We start from the raw sequence: 18,569 nt of genomic DNA on the forward strand, positions 1-18,569 counted from the left end.
ATTCAACAACTATTAAGTCTCTTACATGTTCTGACCATTCAAGTGATGAGTTAAAATATTTATGGAAGTCTACTAGTAAGAATATAAATCATCAGATATGCAGAATCACATGAATATATGTCAATGTTTAGCTAACTATAGTAAATTCAGATGTCCTTTTAATGCGTCTTTACTCATTTGAAGCAATTCAGTTGAGTACTATGGTTATCAACTTAGCATGAACCAATACTTTTATTGCAATCTTGATTTAATTACTATGATCTTAATAGATGTTGATATGACCAAAATTGGGATAATCAAACCTAAAAAGATATAAGCTAAAGTCATTTATGTATGCTTTGAGTGTCTGGTCTGAATTATTAAGTACATAATTGACAAAGTTCTCACTGAGAGTGGTATAGTAATATGGAAAAATTATTTGTCTAGCAGAGACCTAAATCTAAAATTTCACTTAGTGTGATTTCAGGCAAGTTTATTTAGCTCTTTGGTTTTCACTTTTAAAATACACAAAGAATGAGTTGGAGAAGTTCTGTCCTTCCCAATTAAATGTCAATCTGACCCAGAAATACTCAGTTATTTCACAAAGTTTTCAAATCATAATGACTGTTGCCCGCTCAGTCACAATGTCATATATTATCTGCACATATGCACCAATTTTCCAAATGCATTTATATCCTATGGCTCTATAAAATGTACATTTAATTTCAAAATATTGCTAAATTATTAGTGGGTGTTTGGCACAACGGTAAGCTGTCATTTAAACACTCACACTCCATATTGGAGGGCCTTAGTTCAAGTTCCAGCTCCACTTTCTATCCAAATTCTTGCTATTATTCACTTTATGAGGCAATAGGGGATGGCTTGAGAGAGAGAGAGAGAGAAATAGAGAGAAATATTTTCAGCTTTACAACTCTGTTTCTCTAAATCTAGGAAAGCTTGTTACCCTTTTTTCCATCCTTGCCATTCTTCTTTTAAAAAATCAATTTATAATGAATGGATACACTCTGTTATTTGATTTCCAAATTATTAAGAAAATATAGGTGCCAGCATTGTGGCATAGCAGGTAAAGCTGCCATGTGCATTGCCGGTATCCAATGTGGGTGCCAGTTCAAGACCTGACTGCTCCTCTTCTGATCCAGCTCTCTGCTATGGCCTGGGAAAGCAGTAGAAGATGGCCCAAGTCCTTGGGCTCCTGTACCTGACTGAGAGACCCGGAGGAAGCTCCTGACTCCTTGCTTTGGATTGGCCCAGTTCTGGCCATTGCAGCCATTTGAGGAGTAAACCAATGGATGGAAGACCTCTCTCTCTCTCTCTCTGTAACTCTGCTTTTCAAATATATATAAATCCTTAAAAAATGACTCCTAAATTTTCTGTAGTCTTTTGAGTAACAGATCAAACATCACAGATGTCATATAAATGGAAAATTCAAACAAAGTAAGATAGAATTGAACACCAAGTAGAGTGAAAGATAATCCAACTAAGATACCATAAAGCTAAAAATGAATACTTGATGAACTAATATTTTAATAAATTGTTCCATTTTACAAAGAAGAATATATGAGCCGGCGCCGCGGCTCACTAGGCTAATCCTCCGCCTTGCGGTGCCAGAACACCAGGTTCTAGTCCCGGTCGGGGTGCCGAATTCTTTCCCGGTTGCCCTTCTTCCAGGCCAGCTCTCTGCTGTGGCCAAGGAGTGCAGTGGAGGATGGCCCAAGTGCTTGGGTCCTGCATCCCAGGGGAGACCAGGAGAAGTACCTGGCTCCTGCCATCAGATCAGCGCGGTGTGCCGGCCGCAGCGTGCCAGCCGCAGCAGCCATTGGAGGGTGAACCAACGGCAAAGGAAGACCTTTCTCTCTGTCTCTCTCTCTCACTGTCCACTCTGCTTGTCAAAAAAAAAAAAAAAAAAAAAAAAAAAAAAAAAAAAAAAAGAATATATGTAAGGAAGAGGAATAGCAAAAGACCTAAAAAATAAGTATGTTTTTATGTATCATAAAAATTCAGTTTTTGCCTAAATATATCAATTGACTAGAAAATGGTGGTGCCAAAACCAGCCACAGTATCAATAAACTGGATCAGGAGGATGACATATAAAGTTAGAAGGAATTAGGGGAAGAAACAAAGGTATTTTACAAAAAAATCAATTTAAATAGCCTTCTGGAGCTGCATCTGTCACTTTGCAACTTTTTCATGCATGGTTTCTAGGCATAGCTTGCTCAGGTACCAGTTGTATGACTCTATTGCAGCAGAGAAAAATAGAAATTTTGGAAATAATAGAGAACACACTGTCAGGTATCTCATATACGTCAGCATCCATTAAAGTCTCTTTATCCTCTGGACTATTTTCTGAAAATAAAAGTTCTTATTTATCTGAAATAGTCTAAATAACCCTGTATCCACTGAAATACCTTTAAAAGGAGACTGAACAAAAAAAGGAAAAACACAGTAACAAAATCAGTGTATTTCTGTCATCAAATTCTTTATACCAGACAGACATAAATAGGCCAGACCACAAAAGGAATTGATGTTATATGTGTTGTATTTCTCTCCAAAGAGTAGACACAAAAATTCATAAGGTAACTTTAATTTCCAAGAGTTTTAAAAAGCATGAGAGATAAGAAATCATCATGAATATTTTAACTGAATAACTGCAATCTTATGTAATGCATAGAACCCTTTAATCTTCAATGATTTTGATATTTAAATCTTTATGCAGTTAAGTAGTATAACAGTTACACACACATGCATATGCACATATATGACAAAATAATCATTTTGAACTCAGGCTCTTCTTCACTGAGGCTCATTAACATGTGATTCCAAAAAAGCTGAAAGCACACTTAATGGAAATAAAATGTAGGGGACTGGTGCTGTGGCTTGGTAGGCTAAGCCTCCACTGGTGGCACCAGCATCCCATATGGGCTGTGGTTCGTGTACTGGCTATTCCTCTTCCCATTCAGCTCTCTGCTACAGTCTGGGAAAGCAGTAAAAGATGGCTCAAGTCCTTGGACCCCTATACTCATGTGGGAGACCCGGAGGAAGCTCCTGACTACTGGCTTTGGATCAGCCCAGCTCCAGCTGTTGCAGCCAACCAGTGGATTGAAGACCTCTCTCTCTCTCAACCTCTGTACCATTTTCCCAAACCAAAGAGCTCAGAGTGCTGAGGAGCTCTATAACAGCAATAAAGCAAGCGAAGTCATTATCTGCCTCTACCTTTGCAGAAGGGCCTTCACTGGCCCTATAATCTAAATCTATCTCTGCTAATCCTACCCCCAGATTATTTCTATGGTGGCATCTTCGAGTGATTCAATACATATTTACTAAGCATCTTTTGCACTTATTCTGTTAAACTGTAAATGTACTTGTTTTATGTTTGCTTTTCTCCATTAGATTGCAAATTGTGAGCTGGTTTTATTCCCCATTAGTAGGTGGTTTTATTCCACACATACAACTTATTTCACACATGAATCTCGAAATTGCAGTCAGAGTTCGGAGTTTTCCCTTTCTCTTTTCTGCTCTCAAGAGTGAGGTGGATGAGCTCAGAATGTGGATCAGTCTGTAGTGAGAACCCTAAGAGGGCTGGGCATTGTGGTACTGTAGGTTAAGTTCATGCTTGGGACACCTGCTTCTCATATTGGAGTGTCGTTAAAGTCCTGGGTCTTCTGCTTCATATTGAGCTCCCTGCTAACGCATCCTGGAAGACAATAGATGATGGAGCAAATACTCAAATCCTTGACACTCCTATGGTAGAACCAGCTTAAGGTCTGTGCTCCTGTTTTGGCCTGCCCTGGCCCTGATTTTTGTAGGCGTTTGGGGAGTGAGCCAGCAGATGGAAGATCTCTTTCTCTCTTTCTCGCATTCTGCCTTTCAAATAGATGAAAATAAATAAACATTAACAAACAAACAATAAAAAAGAACCACAATAGCACAGGTAGGAAATTCTTGCCTTTTTCACACTTTCTTACTTCTGTAAGACTTAAGAAAATGGGCAATTCAGAAGACCCTTCCTGAACTTAGTTGGCTTTGTTGGTATTCAAGGTTGCCAGGTTTGCAAGGGAGGATATTTTCAAGGACAATCCAAGTCACTTGCATTCCAGAATCTAAGATGGACCTTTCCTTTCTAGTCTGCAGAAACTGCTGGGTTTCTGTAACTTTAGTTGTAGGTATATTTTGCTGAGGAGTGGACACAAATCCAAAATTCCGATGTACATATACTTAGATGACAATGTGAAAGATCCTAAATTTTGTTTTTCTATCTCCACACTGCTACACACTGCCACCATGAATACCTTCCAAGAATACAGTGACCACACATTCTACTTTGTCTGGCAAATCCTATTTTGTTCAGGATAATAATGGTTTATGTCTTGATATTGACCATACAGATCACCCTCACATCATATAGATTTTCATGCTCTGATTTTTAAAAAATATTACACTGTATTTCTTCTCTAGCATCATCTGGGTGCATTATATCTGTTTATGGGAATACATCATTTTCCTTTAGGGCAGATGCCAGGCATCTGTATCCTAGATGCCTAGTGTGTTATGCACATTAAGAAATCATAGATGGTGAGTGATTTCAATTACTTTTTTTTTTGAAATGCCTACAAACAGCAAGAGAGAATAAAATTTGGTGTATTTGAATGGTAGTAGAACCACATATTAATTGAGTCAATTCATATCTTACAAATATAAATATAAACTGTAATATATTTTCTTCAAATAGCTTTCTGAAATTTATTTTAAAATAACCAGGATTCAAAATATTTTATAACTTTTGTAAAATTGCTTCAAACTTTCTGAATTATGAAATTTCTCATTTGCTGAGTTCCACAATTATAATTTCTAATGAGATTTTGAGGCAAAACCTAAAAGAAATAAAAAACATCTCATCAAGTGGCCAAATGACCATATTCATTCTAAAGAAATCTCAGAGCTATTTTGTGGAAGATTTGCAAAACACATTTTGAAAACCAAAGTTTTAATCAATTAAAAGCTATAATATCCTGATCTAGCAATCTAAATGCTCAGAATATACAACAGGTTATCAAAGCTCAAATAGACTTTTAAAAACTTCTTTTGAGATTCAGAAAAATTAAGGAGTTGATTTATCTTATTTAATAAGTAATACGTGATTCAAATATAACTGGGCACTCTATATGATTTTAAGGGTGAAAACTATTATTTTTGAATACTTGATGACAATTTTCCCTGGATTTATAAAATTGAAAAGTAATAGTATTTAGCTAAATAGGAACTATTTGTATGTCTTTCCCATCTCACCTTCACTGTTCTAATTTCCAATTGCTGTTCTGGGTTGTCATAGCAACAAAATGCTATTGCAAAGAGTTTTCATAGAAAACCTGTTTGGAACACCAACATTATTATAAGTGCAATGTATTCACTTGGTTGTGTGTATAAGAGATTTTGAATTTAAACAAAAGACTGTTTGCTCGTGTTATTCCCAGTGACTACTACTTTTTTAATCCTTTTACTTTATAAAATATCTCTTAAATTTTTCACAATAGTAGGAATAACTTCAAGAGAGAAATGACTGTAGTCAAATCCAAAGCATTAACTTGGATAGAGTTTTTTATCCTTTTCCAATCCTGGTATAGTCCACCATCCTATATACTCAACACAGTGATTGATCTAAAATATAGATTTCTCATGTATTTGGTGCTTTTTTTTTTTAAGTTGAGTTTATTTATTTTTTTGACAGGCAGAGTGGACAGTGAGAGAGAGAGAGAGACAGAGAGAAAGGTCTTCATTTTCCGTTGGTTCACCCTCCAATGGCCACTGTGGCCTGCGCACTGAGGCTGGCGCACCGCGCTGATCCGAAGCCAGGAGCCAGGTGCTTCTCCTGATGTCCCATGCGGGTGCAGGGCCCAACGACTTGGACCATCCTCCACTGCACTCCTGGGCCACAGCAGAAAGCTGGACAGGAAAAGGAGCGACCAGGAAAGAATCCGGCGCCCTGACCAGGACTAGAACCCTGTGTGCCAGCGCCGCAAGGCGGAGGATTAGCCTATTGAGCCAGGGCGCCGGCCTGGTGCTCTTTTTTTAAGATTTATTTATTTCATTTGAAATGCAGAGTTACAGAAATAGAGGGAGAGAGAGAGAGAGAGAGATCTTCCATCTGCTGGTTCACTCCCCAGATGGCAGCAATGACCAGGGCTGGGCCAGACCAAAGGCAGGAGTTTCTTCTGGGTCTCCCATGTGGGTGTAGAGGCCCAAGCACTTGGGCCATCCTCTGCTGCTTTCCCAAGCACATTAGCAGGGAGCTGGACCAGAAGTAGAGCATCCAGGACTTGAACAGAACTGTCGCCCATTTGGAAACTGGCACTACAGGTCATAGGTTTAACCCTTTGTGCCACAGTGCTAGTACCTGGTACTTTAATTTCTTATTTTTCTTCCAGTGCTAATATCTTGTGGGAAATATAATACAAAACTAGAAAACTTCTGCATAATGCTGCCACCCAAAGCTCATTTTAAAAATGCACAGGTTTTGTACATTCTGCTCAGAAACTTGTCCCTCTTTTTCTACTTCAATTTCCACTTCCTACTTTCATATATCAGCTCTCACAGCCAAACAGGTGACTACTTCCTCCCTCACTGTGCTCCTCAACATCTGTCCCTACTTTTGCAGTCTGCTTCCTTTGTCATCCTTGTCCTAAACCTTGGTTCTTCTTCCCTTAAAAAAGCCATTTTCAGCCACTTTCTTCTTTCCCCAAATGGATAAAACATATTCAATCATCGAATGAAATCCATCTTGTGGAACTTTTCTTGCTGTCGTTTTCCACAACTTAGTTCATTGCATTTATATATTTTACCTCTTTAGTGGGGAGGTAAATTCATCCAGAAATAGAACTATGTCAGATATGCCTTTTTCAACCCAACTTCAATGTATACTTATTTAATAAACTTTCTTCTCAAGCTTTCAAAGCAGAAGTCTTGTCTTCCAGAAGCTCTACTGATAACTCACTTTGAATCCATACATCGTTAACCATATTGGACCACTACTGGAGATGAAAGGTGAAGGGAGGTGGTGTTCTCTGTCTCCCTTTTAAACTGCTTTATTCTCTCTTATCCTAGAAATTGCATACATGTTACAGACAGCACTTACTTCATGCAGTACCTATCAGAGATCTCAGCATAGCCTCAACACTCACATAAGGAAAGCTTTGAAAAAGCAGGAACATTTTATCAGACAGAAACGGGTGCTTCTTCCCCGTGGAAACGTCAGCCAGGCTGCCCTGAGTCTTCATCACCAGGTAAGAACAACAGAACATTCCACACTCCATATGCTTTTCCTGCACACCTGAGCAAGTCTCTTGCTTCCTTTCCAGCATGGTGCTTATCTCAAGTAACCCCTTACAGAAAGCGTCTACATTCACTGGCAAACACTTACTTTCCATTCAAAGAGGAATTTTGACAGTTTTACACCAGTCACAGGGTGTAAAAGCAGGGCATTTGAAAAAGGGCAACATTTGTTTTCACACTGAGTAGCCTATTTACTGTTTTCAAAATTAAAAAAAAAATTAAATAAGGTACAACTTGTTTTCTGGCACTTATATTCATGTTATATTACTTAACTTGGGGTCTTAGGTATGGTAAGTTTCCTTCTTTATTTCAGCATTTAAAAAAGTTAATGTTAGGGGCCAGTGCTGTGGTGTTGCTGGTAAAGCCGCCGCCTGCAGTGCTAGCTTCCCATATGGGCGCCGGTTCAAGTCCTGGCTGTTCTACTTCCAATCCAGCTTTCTGCTATGGCCTGAGAAAGCAGTAGAAGATGGCCCAATTCCTTGGGCCCCCTGTACGCGTGTGGGAGACCCAGAAGAAGCTCCTGGCTCCTGGTTTTGGATCGGCACAGCCCTGCCATTGCGGCCATCTGGGGAGTGAACCAGCAGATGGAAGACCTCTCTCTCTCTCTGCCTCTGACTATCTGTAACTCTGCCTTTTAAGTAAATAAATAAATAAATCTTTTTTTTAGAAAAGTTAATGTACAAGGACAACATTGTGGCATAGCAGGTTAAGCTACCGCCTGCAATGCCAGCATCCCGTAGGCGTGCTGGTCCAAATCCTTGATACTTCACTTCTGTTCCAACTCACTGCTAATGAGCTTACAAAAGCAGCAGAGGATGACCCAAGTGCTTGGGACCCTACACCCACATGGGAGACACAAAAGAACCTCCTGGATATTGGCTTTGGCCTAGTTGAGCCCTGGCCATTGTGGCCATTTGGGGAATGAACCTGCAGATAGAAGATTCCTTTCTGTCTCTTTCTATCTATAGCTCAGCCTTTCAAATAAAAAAAATCTTTTTTAAAAAAGTTAATGTTCTCTTCTCCCTTCAGAGAAAGGTACCTCCTTCTTTGATGGCCCGTTCTTTCTACTGGGATCTCACTCACAGAGATCTTTCATTTAGGTCATTTTTTTTTCCCTCAATGTCTTGGATTTCCATGCCTGAGAAACTCTCTTGTCTAAATAAGATTGGAGTTTGTGAACTCAAGGGGCATCCATAGCCTTGGCTGCTCATGACAAGAGCTTCGGGTGATTACTGACGTCATAAATAAGAGTGTCAATTGTTAAATCAACAACGAGAGTCACTGTGCACTTACTCCCCATGTAGGATCTCTTTCCTTAATATGTTGTACTATGCGAATTAACAGTAAAACTAGTATTCAAACAGTACTTTATACTTTGTGTGTCTGTGTGGGTGAAATCTGTTGAAATCTTTACTTAGTATATAGTAAGTTGATCTTCTGTATATAAAGATAATTAAAATGAATCTTAATGAAGAATGGGATGGGAGAGGGAGTAGGAGATGGGATGGTTTGTGGGTGGGAAGGAGGTTATGGGGGGAAAACCACTATAATCCAAAAGTTGTACTTTCGAAATTTATATTTATTAAATAAAAGTTTTCTTTAAAAAATAAAAAGTTAATGTCCTATTGATTCATTATGTGAATAATTTGGAACATCATTTTTCAATATATCACTAAAGAATTAAAATAAAACACATTCTACATTTTGTGCTTTGAAAAGTTGTGGTTTGAATACAGATGTTTTTATTGACTTAAACTTTTAAATCTTGATAGAGTTATTGTTTTAAATCACAGTTTAAGGCAATAGATGATAGACTTTCAAATATGAAATCTTTTTATGGAATTTTAGTAGAAAAGAGAATATATAAAGTATTACCAGAAGCAGCCTATTATGAAATAAGGCCAAATTATATTTTTAAAAAAGTGGTCCAAAATATTTGCATTGGTGTTTTAGTAGTCACTGTATTGTTAAAACTCAACTAAGGTATTTACATTAGAAAATGCTACTGTAGACTCCAGAGATTGGTCTGGTTATCTTTCTCTCAGGAGAATAATTATAATAATAGTAACAGCAAGTAGTCATTTCTATGAGAAGGCATAGTTATGAGAGATTCACATGTGTTAGCTCATTTCATTATTATAATTGTCTTATGACACTATTGTTGACTCCATTTTTAAAGATAAGAATGTTAATCCACAAGGAGTCTAAGTAACTAGCCCAAAGTCACATGTGGCTGAAGGGTGACAGCTTGGATTGAACACAGCCACTTTCTAGAATCAGTCCTCTTAAATACAACCTCAAACCATTTCTCAATAACATGCCTTCTTTTATGTTGTGAAATAAACCAGATACAGAAAGACAAAACCATATATTCTAATTCCAGGACTCCTGCAGATACCAAAACCTGCAGATGCTCAAATCCCTTATATAAAATGACATAACGTTTGCATATAAGAAAGGCATATCATTCTAAATATAGTAAACTAACTTGAGACCAGGTACAATGGTGTCTACAAGGTTAATACTATAAATAGTTATTATACTGTTGTTTAGGAAATAATGCCAGGAAAAATAGTCTGCATGTGCTCAGCAGAGACACAGTATTTTTTTTTTTGTATTTTTTTTTTCAAATTTTTTAATCTGAGGTTGTTTGAGTGCTCAGATATGGGACCTGCTGATGCAGAACCTGCAGATGTGGAGGGCTCACTAGGTGCAACTCAACCTTGATTCAGAGTCCAACTTACTTTTAAATTGTCATTTCTTCTTGGAAGTTACACTCAAGAATTTGCTTGGTTTTAGGATGCTGGGGCCCTTTATATCATGGAACACTGGTTTATAAAAACTCCTTTGAATCCAGACTAAAAAAGATCTCAGTGAAGTACCTTGGGGAAATCCTGATAGAGACAAATCCCAAAGAAGTACACATCTGAAGGTCTCATTATCTCTAGGTTGTGTGTTTACTCTTAGACATGTGGAATGTACATTAATTCAAATCATAGAAGCAGAGAATAGATGTTGGCTACCAGGAACTCAAGACAGAGGGAGAACAGGAAGATGTTGGTTAAAGATGTTGCAGTTAGACAGGGAGAATAAAAATATCTATTTAAGATGACAGATACGTTAATTATCTTGACACGATTATTCCACAATGTACATATACATCATATTATCACTGTGAACCTCATAATTATAAATAATTATGATTCATTAAACATTTTTAAGAACGTAAAGCTTTAAAATAAGAATAAGCTGTTTCTCAAGACTGTAGATTTGTCTTTCTCCACTTTGGACACCCAATCATTCTGCTATCAGAAAACCACTAAGCAACACCTACTGAAACTAAGCTGATGTTTTTCAAAGGTGATTGAAGTGGTTTTTGGTGAAATCCATATCTCTGGAAGTTTGTGCCCCCACAAATGTACATATTGAAACCCAATCCCCCAATGTGGTTCTAATAAAAAGTAAGGCCTTGGGGAAAGGATTGGGTCAAGAGGGTTCCACCCCAGGACTGCTGTCAGTGTCTATGTAAGAGAGGCACTTGTTCTCTCTCTTCCATATGAGCGATGACACAGCCAAGAATGTGCCATCTATAAGGAAGAGGCCGTTATCCATCATAATCTTCACACCTTGATCTTGGATTTCTAGGTCTCCAGAACCGTGAGAAATAAATTTCAGTTGTTTATAAATTACCCAGTTTATATTCTTCGTTAACAACAGTGCTTAGAAACTGAGAAGTAATTGTATACTTATGTGCATTAAGAAATCAACATAATCATCATATGATTTTACAGATATTATGGACTGAATAAAATACTAAAAATAGTGAATAATTTAAGTCATTTCAGAGAAAAATATATTAAGGATGTAAGACATGTGTTAAATGGGTAAACAAATTTTGAGGATGGCATGTGGCTGACGAAAATTTTCTAAGCATTGACCTCAATTGTGCTGTTATCACTGAGCTAAATTTCTACAAAGACCAATGCCGGAGTGTCTCCACAACACTGTGGCAGAATTATGATCTGTACCATAGTGTGGTTAGCCCTCCTCGCCATTTTATTATATAAAACTACAAGTTGTCTCCTGTCATAACCACCTAGGCCCATTAAAGCAATTGGGCCAGTTTTTCAGTTATGTCTATTCCACTTGGAACCCACAGAGAGCACAGTAGGGCTCAAGTCTTTGCTGTCATCAGAACACCTAACCAGGCCTTAAGAAACCTAAAGAGGCATTCGGAGCTGGCTGAAAAGCTCATGAGAGTATTTCAGGCATGGAAAGCCAAGACACTCTGGCAAAAGATCTCTGCGAGTGAGATCCCAGTGGAAAGAACAGGTCATCAAAGAAGGAGGTACCTTTCTCTGAAGGGAGGAGAGAACCTCCACTTTGACTATGACCTTGTCTAAGCAAGATAAGAGTCAGAGAACTCAAGGGGCTTCCATAGCCTTGGAAACTCATGACTGGAGCATGGGGAGATTACTGATGCCATAGACAGGAGTGTCAATTGGTAAAGTCAACAACAGGAGTCACTGTGCACTTACTCCTCATGTAGGATCTCTATCCTTAATGTGCTGTGCATTGAGATTTAATGCTATAACGAGTACTCAAACAATATATTTCACTTTGTGTTTCTATGGGGGTGCAAACTGTTGAAATCCTTACTTAATGCATACTAAACTGATCCTCTGTAAAAAAAAAAAAAAAAGAAATTATCAATTCCCAACTTGACTCTCACTGGGATTAAACATGACAATAGGTCTGCTCTGATTTCATCATCATTTAAAAAAATCATCTATTATTTTTCACTTTATGTTTCTGTGTGGGAGCAAACTGTTGAAATCCATACTTAATGTATACTAAGCTGATCTTCTGTATATTAAGATAATCGAAAATGAATCTTGATGTGAATGGAAGGGGAGAGGGAGTGGGAAAGGGGAGGGTTGTGGGTGGGAGGGACGGTATGGGGGGGAAGCCATTGTAATCCATAAGTCGTACTTTGGAAATTTATATGCATTAAATAAAAGTTTAAAAAAAAAAAAAAGAAACCTAAAGAGCAAATGGGGAGAAATGTGAGGATATATGGAAACAAACAGGTAAGTGTGACACTTGGTGATCAAAAAGGAAAACACTTGTTCCATTCAAAGCAACACCTTAAACATAACACACACTTAAGTTAGTTTACTCTCACAAATTACTTTGAGACAGAGGCATTGTTGTCCTTTTACAGATGAAAAAACCAAAGCTCACCAAGCAAGCAGGGAGTGGAGCTGGGCCTCTTTGATTCTGATGCTGGAGGACTCCTGTACTCTGCAGTAGACACTGAAGATCAGAAATAATTCAGAGAAGATAAATAAGGCTGTAAGAGATCTTGGACAGGTGCATTTCAAAGACTGTCTTTTTTAAAAAGATTTTATTTATTTATTTGACAGGTGGAGTTACAGAGAGAGAGAGAGAGAGAGAGAGAAAGGTTTTCCATCTGCTGTTTCACTCCCCAAAAGGCTGCAATAGCCAGAAATGGGCCGATCTGTAGCTAGGAGCCAGGAGCTTCCTTCAGGTCTCCCACATGGGTATAGGGGCCCAAGAAGTTGGGCCACCTTCTACTGCTTTCCCAGGCCATAAGCAGAGAACTGGTTCAGAAGAGGAGTAGATGGGACATGAACAGGTGCCCATATGGGATGCTGGTGCTGCAGGTGGAGGTTTAGCCTACTATACCATAGTACTGGCCCCTCAAATACTCTTTTTAACAAATTTTAAGAAAAATGCATGACAAGCCACATAGCCCAGAACCCAGGACTATATTCTGGATATTCAAAGGCCAGTCTAATGTTCTTTCTAGCTCCATTTTCAAAAGGTTTGAGTATTCACTGGAAGATACAGCTGTAGAAGAAGCCTGCTTAAATTGAGTCAAATGGAAGCATCACTATGCCAAGTCACAGAGTTAGCACAGGCACAATGGCCAGCAGCCATGGAAACAATTTCTGCTGAATAGGTTATAAAGTAAAATGGGATACTGCAGGGTACTCTCCAAAGAGTGTCATTTCATGATATTGGATCCAAAACACTGAGCATTTTAATGCACTGGCAGAGAATGGAACTGACATTTATCTTGTCAAAATCTTTATTAGAAGTATTGCTATTTTATTATAATACCAATTAGTATATTCTTAAAGTTAAAAATTGAGTGAGATTATTTTCTCAAACACAAACTACAAGAGATATACTCCCCCCAGTGAATTATAATAGCACCAAATTAAAGAGCCACTTTCGTGTTTATGGTGTTTTCTCCATGGTTGAGTAGGCACAAATGTTTGCTGAATTTAATCAAACTCATTATAAAAGTTGAAACATCTATGTAGGAATGAATGAAGATCATCTAAATATGAGTTAAAGAGAAATTATAAAGTAAAAAATCATTTGTATTTCTAACAGTTTATACGTAGCTTCTTGTAAAACCATCCTGTAAGATAGTATTAACATAAAAATAATTTTGGTCAATAATGATAAAAATTTTGCCAAAAGTATTATAGTTAATTTTTTAGTGTTTCATAGTCATAGACTTTGGCTTTTTGATTGCCATCTGAATGCATAATGCTGCTACTAAGAGGCATATTAACCTAACTTTTAACTCTAGGCAATCTTTAAAAAGTCTTGCGATTGTTTTCTATTCAAACTTATCACAGAAATTCTCACTAATATATGAGTCCATGTATATACAATCAGCAACCTAAAACATAAAATTGAGATTTCACCTGACTGTACCACATTGTGCCTCCTTTCTACTTCCTCTCTTGGTTATTGCTTCATCGTGTTGCAGACATACTTTTTATTGGTGTCAGTTGTTTTTATCATTCATCCCTTTAACAGCCTATAGGAGATTCAGAGACTAATTGTTGAGCTCAGGAGTTCAACATAGATATTTCCTCAGATATACTTTATAGACATTTAATTTGAGAGTATTTATCTTCAACAAATTAGGAAATTATTGATAAAAACTGTTCATTAGCTGATATTTTTACTTAGTGAGATAAACTAGAAAATGACAAAATATGTGATTGCAATTAGTGATGTCCTCATTATTTAGTTATTGTGGTATATATGTTTTATCTTATTATAAGTGAAATTTCTTTCAGTTGATATCATCCAAACTTTGTTAATCAAAGCTGAAAAAAAAATCTTTAATAAACCAACTAATGTAATTGGAAGTAGGAAGTCAAGGCAGATAATAATAGGGTTTTAGATTTAAGAGTCCTCTTCTAGCTGTTCACAGAATTGACAAGAGGATTAGATTGGCCTGTGAGCACCTTTTTATGCCAGAGTAGACACCAGGGAACTGAAAACACAGCTGGGATGCTTGGATTATATGTATGACAAATCCCTGAGGAACTGCCAGCCAGATGCCCACAGTGAAGCCAGCATTTTTGTGTAGCACAGACATGAAATTAATGATGCGTCCCATGATGCAACTATTAGGATGAAACCATCTGTTGGGATTTTTTTTCATCCACCATTTTGTCACTTATAGATATGCATTAAGAAAGAAAAGAAAAACATGGTATAAAAAACTAATTTGCCTGTGGAGGTATTGGTATGTAGATTTGGCCTGATGACGATTTATTTGTTCAGGAATGTGAAATTCTCACTGTGTTGTATGTAACTCCAGCAATGCTCACCTGTATAATGCAGCAACTCAGAAAATTAAACTTTTGGCAACAGTGAGCATGCTATTGAATTCATTCATTTATTAGTGTGGAATATTGATGCAGGATGTAAGAGGACTTGAAGTAGGCCAAATGTAGAATAATATCAATAGTTTAAGAAAATGGTGAACAAATAGCACTACCATATGTAATAGGTAAGTTGGTTCTTAGCAACTTAAAAGATGAATAACGGAAAAGTTAGTGTGGTCCAACCATAAGTAATTTATTACTGTCAGTGCTTATATAATAGCAACACTCAAAAATAGTGACTTCAACACAAATGTCTTAGTCTTTTGGAAAGTTAGAACTTTGTCTACTTCCATTGAAAAGTAATATTTTCATTCAAATATTGTCACTATTATTTTCTTGGCAGATCGATCTCCCCAGTAAAGCATTGTGGAGAAATAAATTTTATAGTTTTTTAAATATGTACCACAACACATTAATAATATTTTATAGGTAATTATAATTGGAGAAATGTTTATATATAATTTCATATTTGATCATATTAATCATGAAGTGACTGATACAAATACTATCACCTAATTAAATATCAATTAAGTACTATCACCTGCATTTAAGCATGAGACAGCTAAGACATGGACACATCTATTTGCCTGTCCTTCCACATCATCATGTACCTGGTAATTGGAAGAGGGCAAACTGGATTATTTAAATATATATCAAATTGACTTCCCACTATTGAAGAGGGATTTTATTTAAAGATTACATTTGCCTTCCTTATGCAAATATTAGATTACAGGTCAAAAACTCAATACCCTATACATATAAGAGATATGTGATAAAATTTTAAACAATTGCAGGAAATATATTTAATTTTTATTTGTTTATTCTATGTGATAGGTAGAGAGTGAAACACAGAGATAGATGGATAGACAATGAGACAGAGACAGATAAATAGGCAGGGAGATCTCCCATCTGCTGGTTCACTCCCAAAATGGCCAAAGCCAAGATCTAGGAACTTAATCTGTGTTTCTCACATGGGTGGCAGGTACCCAACTACATGAACCATTACCTGTCACCTCCCATGATACGCATTAGCAGAAAGCTGAAGTTAGGAGTAGAGCTGGGGCTAGAAACCAGTCACTATGATGTGGGCACCCCACGAAGCATTTTAATTGTTAACTCCAAATGCCTATGGGCAATATGTTTAAAGAAATATTTATTTATGCGTTTGAAAGACAGAGATTTTCTATTCACTGATTCACTTCTTAAATGCCCACAACAGCCAGGACTTGGCCAAGCTGAAGCCAGAAGCCAAGAACTCCATCCAGATCTTCCTCGTGACTGACAGGAACCCAAGAATTTGGCCATCATCTGCTGCCTCCCAGGTGTATTAGCAGGTACCGAATTGGAACCAGAGTGACAAGGTCTTGAACCAACACTCCAATATGAGATATAGATGTTGTAAACTTTGGCTTCACTCACTGGATCACAATGCCCACCCCTGTAAGCAATATTTTTAATATAAACATCAGACACAGAAAATCACGTTTTGAAAATTTTCACGTTAAGAGTCTTGACTTGGTAGCAACATTGTTTAGTTTAGCACCTAATACAACTAAAATATATTTAGATTGATTATTGCTATGGTCTGAATGTATATGTTCCACCAACATATATATGTTAGAGTCCTAACCACCAAGGTGATGGAATTAGCAGTAGGACCACCAGCAGTGGGGCATTGGAAGGCAATCATGCCTTGAGGACAGAACTGTGTTGAATGGGCTTAGCACCCTTTTAAAAGAAATAGCTGTATTACTTCTTCTGCCATGTAAGGACATGATGAGAAGCCACAGTCTATGAAAAGGCTGACCTCTCCAGACACCAAATACATGGGAACATTAGTCTTGGACACCCTGGTCTCCAAAACTTCAAGAAATAAATGTTATGGTATTTTATTCAAGCAGTTATTTAGCAGAACAACATAGATATAAATCAACTCAGAAGCCTTCAATTTTGTCTACATCATTGATAATCATTCCTCTCTCCCTCTCTCTCTCTGTCTCCAATAACAAAAAGGCTGTTTTAACTAAACATTAAATACTTACTTACATATACATATCTATATACTTTATTAAAATGATGAAAATATGTGATGTTCCAGAGAGCTATAATAAAAAATCAATTTATATTAAAAAAAGATACTGTAGCAACACTTCAGTGAGTATTGCTAAGAACAGGAAGAATATCTTCTATCTAGTATATAAAATGCAAAACATTTCCTTTTCAATCACCACTTATTTCATATATAACTTAAAATAATGAATCCATCCCTCAGAACTCTGGGATAAATAAGCAATTCATCTTCTCAAGTGTGAAGAGGAAGAACCCTTATGAAAATGATATACTTCAGTTTTTCCTCGGAGTTGGCAGCCCTCACAGCCATTAACAAAACCTATCCTGCAAGGCAGCAAAGTTTACTTTTGGCTCCTGTCCCACATCTCATTTCGGCCCCTCCCTTCTCTTCCTGCTTTTTCTCCCCAGGGTGCTGGAACCTTTCTTACAGTGTCATCCCTCCAGGTAATGTATATTTTCTGTATCTTTTAAATAGACCTTGAACATAAGCATACCTAAAACCTAAATAATTAATATTTCAGGAGAGCTATTGCTAAGTTGCAGTTAATCTATTTAATTTTGTGCTGGAACTCTAATTCTGTATTTTAATAACTAGAAATCACAAGGATATTTTACTATTAAATGTCTCATGTCAACCTTCTTCCCGATCTTTGGTGTTCCCACCTATTCTATGAGAAAAAGCTATTTTTATTACTCACTCATGTTTTCTTTCAGATGTATTTTAAGTGTGCAGAAGAAAAAATAAACATGCCAATTTCTCCTCCAGTAAGAGCAAATTTGAGTCTTTAAGGTAAAATCTATAAGTGATAAGCAATTGCCCCTCAATGCATGACCAAATATTTTATGTATACACTCTCAAAGAAAAAATGGCTGGTTATTTTTTCAAGAACGATTTCAATTTTAACTAACATTATGCATGTTTAATTCAAAGGAAACCTGTCATCTCCTAAAAATTGCATACTTAAGATTGCTGCATTAAGTAGTTGGCTACTTTATGTCATAACAAAAATCATAAAAGAGCATGTGTGTGGCTATGTTTATAAAATTCCCAACCTGGCAGAAAAGTTGGCACTGTAACATAAAGAACACCAGACCATTCTTCCATTCATTCCTTCTTACAAAGTATAACATACATACACAAAAGTACACAAATCATAAATGCCCTGTCTGTAATCTATTTTCACAAAGTAAACAAGCCTATATAACCAGTGTCCCAATAAGGAAATGCATATTACAGTATCCCTGAAGTCACCCTCAAGGAAAGTACAGGCAGAGGCATCATATTGACAGAAAAACAAGAGAACTAACACCTCTTAATAGGGATTAAAGAAAAAGAAAAGAAAAACTACTAAACTGCTGAGGATACTACCTCCCACACCTCATTTTCTGATTAATCCTCCTACTCTCAGCATTCATACACTAATGTCACAAGAATAGTTCACATTTGAAGTC

This window comes from Oryctolagus cuniculus, chromosome 4, assembly GCF_051225735.1.
Source record: "Oryctolagus cuniculus isolate XC-2025 breed Fujian yellow rabbit chromosome 4, ASM5122573v1, whole genome shotgun sequence".
NCBI lineage: Eukaryota > Metazoa > Chordata > Mammalia > Lagomorpha > Leporidae > Oryctolagus > Oryctolagus cuniculus.